The following is a 7,796-nucleotide window of genomic DNA, read 5'->3' as shown; positions in this document are numbered from 1 at the left end:
GTAATAACTTTGTCATTAAATGGTAATTGTTGTTGCTATTATTATCTTTAACATTTTTGTTATTATGTTGAATATATAGTACTTGCAAATCTAGTATATTGAGGGATGATTCCAGAACTTCTCTTTGTGGAGCTCACAATCTACCTAAGGTGATCAAATTAACTCACATAGAGAAAATAATTAGGATAGAATTAAATGGAAATTTATTTATAATGTTATTAATTCTAAGAACCATATGTCTCCATAAATGATACATATGAAAAAAGTACATAGAAGAGAAGAGAACTTAGCTGGGCCTTAAAGAGTAGCTAAGGCTTTAGAAAAGTAGAGACCTCAAGGATGACTCTGTGAAATAGGTCTTGGTATCCCCATTTTATAGACATGGAAACTGAGGTTTAAGATTTGAGTAGGGCAGCTTTTCACTGGTCTCTCTGATTGTAATCACATCTTTCTGAAAGAGGAGAAGTGATTCTTGCTCCAAACAAAAGGTCAAGGGACCACCCTGCCCTTAACCAACAAATGGGAGCCATTTCCTAGAGAAATATATAAAGGCTGGGAAAAACAAATGGAAGTATTGTCAGAACTATCAATCAGTCTTGTTTATCAGGGCAGGAAAGGTTTTTTAGAGAGCTTGTGGAGAGATCATAGAACACAACTGCGACACCTGTGTTGAGACTCAGGGGTACATGTGGCATCTGTTCAAGTGTAAGGTGCTCAGCCCAGAGGTGCCTGAGGAGTCCAACTGGAAAAAGCATCTGGGATCCATTTTTCCCCTGGAAAAAAAGAAGTGTATCTCATGGTTTAATAAACACAGCTATCAACATTTAACAGTTTATGTTACACCCAGACTGTAGAAGCTAAGAGACTCCTTTTATAGTAAGAGCTCAGTCTCATGTATCTACTCTCATTTTCTCTTCCTTTTCCCCTCTATAGGTTCACCACCAAAGACAGTAAGTTGGATACTAACATAGTGAGCAATCTCTAAGTTGTAGACTCCTACAGACCCTTTTTCTTAATTTCCTTCCTTCAGTGCCAGATAAGACCAGAATTTCTATGCTGGTGTTTCATTCCTATGATTAAACTGTTGAAGTGGTTAAAATACTAATAACACTTCTATAAAGAATCATAATATGAGTGAGTTTCATATTTCTTTTTAATAGCAAATCTTGATAACAGAGAAAAAAAAAACAAAAGAGCAAAGGCACTAGGCATCTTGCAGGTATCTTGGGGGACTATTTTCATGGATGTGGAGATGAAGAAAACAGCGAGGCTGGAGGGAGCTGTTAAAGATAAGTTGCCCACTTCCTAATCTTCAGTAGATGCTGGAAGCCTGAACAGTTGGTCCACATATTGGTCCCTAACAATAGCATAATTTATAAATAATAAGTAAATAGAAAAAGATCAGTAGTTTTTACTTTTGCTGGTCACTTGACAGTCAACAGAAATGGGTATGGTCTATAGTTTTTTTTTATTATTGTTTCAATGGGAAAAGAGAAAAAGTTTCATTTGACAAACATTTATTGAGCACTACTTCAGGCTAGGGACTATATTAGGCTTTAGGAATACAACTCTGGCCTGTGGGGTCAGTGTGTTATGGCTGCTACAAACAAATTTACACAGACTACAGAAGTCCTGTGGAGAAAAAGGGACAGCATGGCCACTCTCTAAGTGAGAGAGAGGGCCCCAACCACTGCCTGGACAGGTTTTTATTGCTTTTCTCGGTACATTACATAGAGGATGGTCCTCATTTACTATGCATAGGTTTACTATAGGTGATACCTTTTACAGATAACAAAGGAAAGAATGTTGCTAATTACTTCAAAGAGAAGGATATTGCAAATCAAGGGGGGAAATGGTTGAACTGGTTACACTCCATACTTTGGAGGTTTAGCACAGATTTTAGGAAGTTACTTTAAAGATAATGCAGTAAACATTTTCTGCCTCCATTCAGGGTGAGGGAGTTTTAGCAAAAAGCAAGCTTCATAGCAGCCTAGGTACAATGCAGGCCTGATTCCTGATGGAAAACTGATCTGTGGGTTCGGTTCCTGTGTGTAGGCTCACTCCCCACTGGTTTTCCAAGTCAGGGGCTGGGCTACATTCGCCATGCCACTCGGATAGGTTCCCTATATAAAATGATATGGTTCCTGACTTCTGGAGCTTAAGTATTGTGGGGAAGACACACTACCCCAATTAAATAAACAGGATAATTACACATTGTGGTAAGTGTCGAGAAGGAAACAGGTGAAGGGGCAGCAAAGGCAAGGGAGGAAACTTCTTCTGGTAGGGTGGGTGGAAAGTCCTTCCTGAGGAGGTAACATTGATGCTGAGATCTGATTGCTGAGAAGAAATCAGGCACTGATGAGTAGAAGAAACCAGGTGGGAGAACTCAAATTCCTTCCAGAAAACCCCAGAATACAGTTGTCCCTGATCTCAGTCTGGCCCAACATTTTTGAAAGACACAAAATTCAAGCAGCACCTAAAACAACACTGCTTGTCACCAACTGTTACAAAACACACATACTTCTTTCAGCCAAAGCCTTAAGGGATAGAGAAATATTTTTATTCTAAGAAGCAAAAGGAGCATATAAAAGGTCTTAATTTAAAATAGTACACATTAGTTAACATTATATGTTAAGATTCTAAAAAGCCTTCTTTGATGTTGTAACTACTCTTTTCACTAGTATGTACTCTTGTAACATGCCTGGGGCTTTCTAAACTAGGCCTGTTCCCTGGAGAACAGGCTGATAAGCAGAAGGCTATATCCAAATGAGCTGGGAAAGAGCCAGCAGGGTGTGGTTCAAGAGACCCTTGGCATCAGAGGGGCCAAAACAGCAAGAAGTCAAGAGCACAGAGAAAGGAGAAAGAAGGGTAAGGGGAGCACATCAGCAGGGAAGCTGGGCCACAGAAGTTGTGCAAGACACATGTAGGCAGGCACTGTAAAAGATATCTCTCAGCTGGAGATAGGGCCACAGCCACTGATCTGTTTTTGGAGCAAGACCTCCAGATTCAGAAGAGGGAGTCTGACATGGACAAAGCAGAACTTTGCCCTAGGGCTGGGTTACTAGCCAGCGTTCCAGGATGAAGTCTTAGACAGAGTGCAAAGTGGAGAACCCATTATCAGAATTATAGTGAGGTGCTGATGAATTATTGCCAGTAATATACAGGGTCAGGCATAAATAACTCCCCTTTTTATTACATAAAAATCTTTTATTACAAAATCATAAGCATATAATTCTGCAACATAACAATATCACACTCAAGCACACCATATGGCATTTTAGAGGAAATGTTCAAATTGCTGTCCATTTTGTGCATGACATTCGCATACCCTACCAACCACACTCAAAGGCATTACTTCTGCTGGACTCTGTATATGATGTTAATAGATGCCATCAAAGCTCTAAACCAAAGGAATGACCAATTGGGAGACTTCCAGGCACCTCATCAAGCATGGTGGTGAGTAGGAAGATGATTTTTGGTGTGGAACCTGATACTGCTTTGAAATCACCCCAGTTACCACACACCTCCTTCACCTACATGTAACCCTGGGAGGTCATGGCTTGGAAACAAGGCTTAAGTCCCCTCTGTCCCTTCAACCTGACAGACTTTTCCATTACTCTGATTCAATTGGATGGGGAACATTTACTTTCTAACAAGGGCTTCCTCAGAGAGAAACTGAAGGCCCAGCGTGAACCTGGTTAGGAGAGCTTGTAGCCCTAGGCACTGCAGCCTGGTCAACACTAAATCCCCTCAGGCTGCTGTTCAACCAATAACAGGCATTCAGGGCACGGTAAAAAGGTGTTTCATGTCTTCCTGGGACCCTTGTTTAAATGGGTTGAAATATAACTTGGAGGGGTTTAGACTTACAAATGCTTGAGGTAAAATTACACATATGGAAATCAACTTAAGAACCTGTATAGGGTGCTGTTGGCTGGGGAAAAGTGAATTTTAAGAGCCCTCATGTTTTGGTAATAATTATGGAACACACTTTCATTTGTTAAGTGCTGTTTTCTAGGTGTTTTACTAAGAGATTTTATTTATTTTGTAAAGAGATTTCATACTCTCAGTAATCCTATGATGACATGCCATCCCAATTTATAGAAAAGGAAACAAAAGATTCAGTAACCTGCACAACTACTAGGTGATAGAACTAGGATTCAAACACAATATCACTGTCCATAGCAAGATTCTCTTAGGTGCTTTTCATATACTTTTAAAAGGCAAGATGCAAAATTGTATGTACACCATAATGACAATGTGTAAAAATAGGTATTACAAGAACAGAGACCTGAAAGGAACAAATAAAAATAAAAACAGTTGTGTCAGTATTGTGGATCTTTGGGAATGCTTTATTTCTCCTTACTTTTAAAACTATTTTAATGTTTTGTTGTAATTAAACATTTAAAAATATATTTATATTCAACCTTTGGGCTAAATTTGTTGTTCCTCTGGGGTGGCTGCCAGGAGCTGCCTCTCTTCATTTCCACAGTACTCATGCCTGGGAAAATTTTTCTTTGTTTGGGCTTTGACTGCCACCCTTAAATGGAATAAGATTAGCAAGAGGCACCCACGCTGGGGTGTTGACTGTATAACTGCAGATGGTCTGCCAGCTGTGCCCAGGAAATGACTGAGCACTGGAGTGAGTGTGGTAGGCACAACCCTCACCCATAAGCTCTTGTGCACCCTCGGAGTGGTAAGGGTGGAGGGTATCCAGTCCATGTCAGGTCAGAACCATGGGCCAGGCACTAGATGGTATGGGAGGATATCAGTAAGAAAGAAGCCTGCCCTTAGATGCTCAGATTTGGTAGGAGAGGAGAACAATGCCATATTACAAGGGAGAAGCTCAGTGTGGTAAGGGAGAGAAAAACAATGCTAAGGTTTTCAGATCAAGGACCCAGGGATGGGGAAAGCTCAGGAAAAACTTTGTAGAGTAGGTGCCATCTGAAATTGGCTGTGAAAGATGAATTATATTTTATTATGTAGAGAGAAGACTTTCTAATGAGAGGAAATAGCATGGATTCCAACAAACAAACACTAGTAATAGGACTCCATTGTATGTTCAGGAGCTGGGAGGAAACTAGAGGGGAATCCTGAAGGGGAGATGAGGCATAGAGGTGGGAAGCACACATTTGAAGGATTCTTGGAAGTGTGCCTTTCCCTCCATAGGTGGTAAGGAACTTTTGAGTGTCTTCAGGCACCTGGGGAGTGGGGTGCCCAATGCTACACTTGAAGCTGACTAAAGGCAGCAGCAGTCAATGCAGAGGGAAGACCATGGAGGCTGAGAGGCTATGAGGCTCCATTTTGAACTAGGGATAAAGTGAGGGAACATACACAGGGCTTCATGTATTGTGACTTGGTGATTGACTGGTTAGGTATGGGGAAGGAATGTGTTAAGAAAATTAAGTCAGGGACAATTAAGAAGTTTCAAGTCTCTGTGACCATTCATTTATTCAACAAAATTGATTTCATACATTTATTTAATAAAAAAAAATTGTGTGGACCTGCTCTTTGCCTTGCATAGTGCCAGGACCTGGGAATTCAGAGAATTCTGTGGTAAGACATTGATTATTATGCAGTAGAGAGGTAATAGGCATATTAGATCCCTTTCATGCATCACTTTACATACTCTAAGCCTTACCTGCCTCTTGTTCCAGCTGCCTGTGGTTGTGGACCAACTTCACACAAGGTGTATCTGACCTCCCTTCAGGGTTTCCTTATGGACTCAGTGGTGGAACACTCTTTAGCTCCTATACCAATACATGAACAACCTAGAAGTGTGGGGTAATCAATGCAACTTAGGACAAATATCTGACCAGTGGGGGACAGAAGCCCTTGCTCCTCCCCTACCCCACTACCCTTGTGGTTCCAAGACATGGTTGATAGGGCTTCTCCAGGGTGCACTTAGCAGTATCGAGCTTGATAACACACCCTCCTATGGGCTCTGTCTCCTTCTCTGCCTCTCTCCCCTTACTCCCCGCTCTTGCCTCTGAAACAGTACACACAAAATATTAGCACATCAGCCTTTTCCTCAGGTCTGCTTTTTGAAGAATACAGGCTGAACCAATGATTCATTTTGTAATCTAGCTGTCCTCACTCTACTCAGAATTATATAGCATTCAAACCAAACCTGGAATGTCAAGGTTAATAGCAATACTTCCCTATGGAACAAGTATAGGAGTGTAGTAAAAAATTCTGATATTTGATAGTTTCTCTTCAGCATTTATAGGGATTCCAGTTTCTCATGTTAGTCTTGTCTGCCTGGATAGATCTTTACCTCCAAGACCCTGGAACTCATGGCATTTAGAATAATGTTGAGCAGGCAGAAAATGCTGGAAAACAGAAAGTTGGACTGAAGTTGTTCTCTTTTATTTCCCTGGATTCCACATTGTCTTCTGCTGTCTCACTTTATCTACAAACTAATTTCCAAATGGGCATTTCCTTCCTTTCCTCATCATATTGCTTATTCATGGTGAAATAGCACAGATGGAAACTCCCAATGAGCATGAATGTGACCATACTCCAACAAATACTGTATGATTTTACAAGGATATATGCAAAGAGCTCCCCTCCCCCAAGGAGTGCAGTTCTACCTAGGAAATAGCCAGGCTGGTTGCTGCTATCATGCTCCTATGTCCTGCTCTCCAGGACATCCCTGTTCTCCCATTCCCCCTCCAACCACCAACAAACCATGACAGTCCTCCTCCCCAGTTTTGTTCAAATTTTTAGTGGGAAATGGTTTAAAAGTTCAGAAAGAAATTATTCTCTCCTCCCCAGTTGATCGAGGACTTCATTGTCACCAACTTGTCTCTCTTCTTCCCCATCCCTAAAATAGTTTTGGGTGTGGGAAAATAAAAAGCTAGTACACACACACACACACATGCACACATACATTGGGCCTCTATTTTAATATTTGTAGCAACCCTTAACCCTAAGGGCTCTCTGGGAGTGGGAAGCAGCCAGAGTAATTGTGGCCTTTCTTGGACTCCTGTGTCAGGTTTAGGTGGAGATGGTGTGTGTAGAAGTGTTGAGTTCAGGACAGCAGGGGCACTTCACATGGATTGAAGCAGTGAAAGGTGTCCTCCAACAGCTGGAGTTGGAAGCTGTCAGGGCATGAATAGAGCTGCTCAGATGGCAGCTAAGCTTTGCATAAGAAACACCTCTGGCTTTTTAAACACACACTTTCTGCTCCCTTTTCCTGGCATCCACTTAGACCCTGCCATTCCAAGCCCTCTGCTCACACCTTCCAATACTTTCTATCCACTCTGCTGACTTTCCCTTGCCACCCAGCAGAGCACTGGGTCATGGGCAACTGAGTTCACATGCTTGTAACCGTCTTCCCAACTAAACCCTGGGACACTGTAGAATATATCTGACATTTCTTTTCTGTCATCCTCCATCCCTAGCACGTGGCTCAAAGGATTTTAGAATGGGAAGGAGATCTTAGCAATCAAATATAACTATTATTTTTCAAGAAACTGAGAATCAAGGGTTCTCAGTGCTGAGCATGCATCCAGCCCAACCTCCTAATTGACCTTCTATCCACTGCCTGCCAGTGGTCATCAGCTGCTCCTGAGCACTTCCATTGACAAAGCAGTAGAGTGGTTGGGTTTATTCCTCCTGGTTTCACAGACTGAGGCTCAGAGCCCAGCTTTCTATTAACATAACTTCTTTGAGTTCTTGTTTCTCATCTGCAAAATGGTATAGTAATATCTAACTCATTGGAGTTCTATGAAGAGTAAATTAAGTAAACAATGCCTAGTATTAAGTGATTACTTAGTAAATGTTAACTATTATTA

The sequence above is a fragment of the Phyllostomus discolor genome, chromosome 14 (genome assembly GCF_004126475.2).
Source record: "Phyllostomus discolor isolate MPI-MPIP mPhyDis1 chromosome 14, mPhyDis1.pri.v3, whole genome shotgun sequence".
NCBI classification, from domain to species: domain Eukaryota; kingdom Metazoa; phylum Chordata; class Mammalia; order Chiroptera; family Phyllostomidae; genus Phyllostomus; species Phyllostomus discolor.
Note: the sequence above shows the minus strand (reverse complement) of the source record.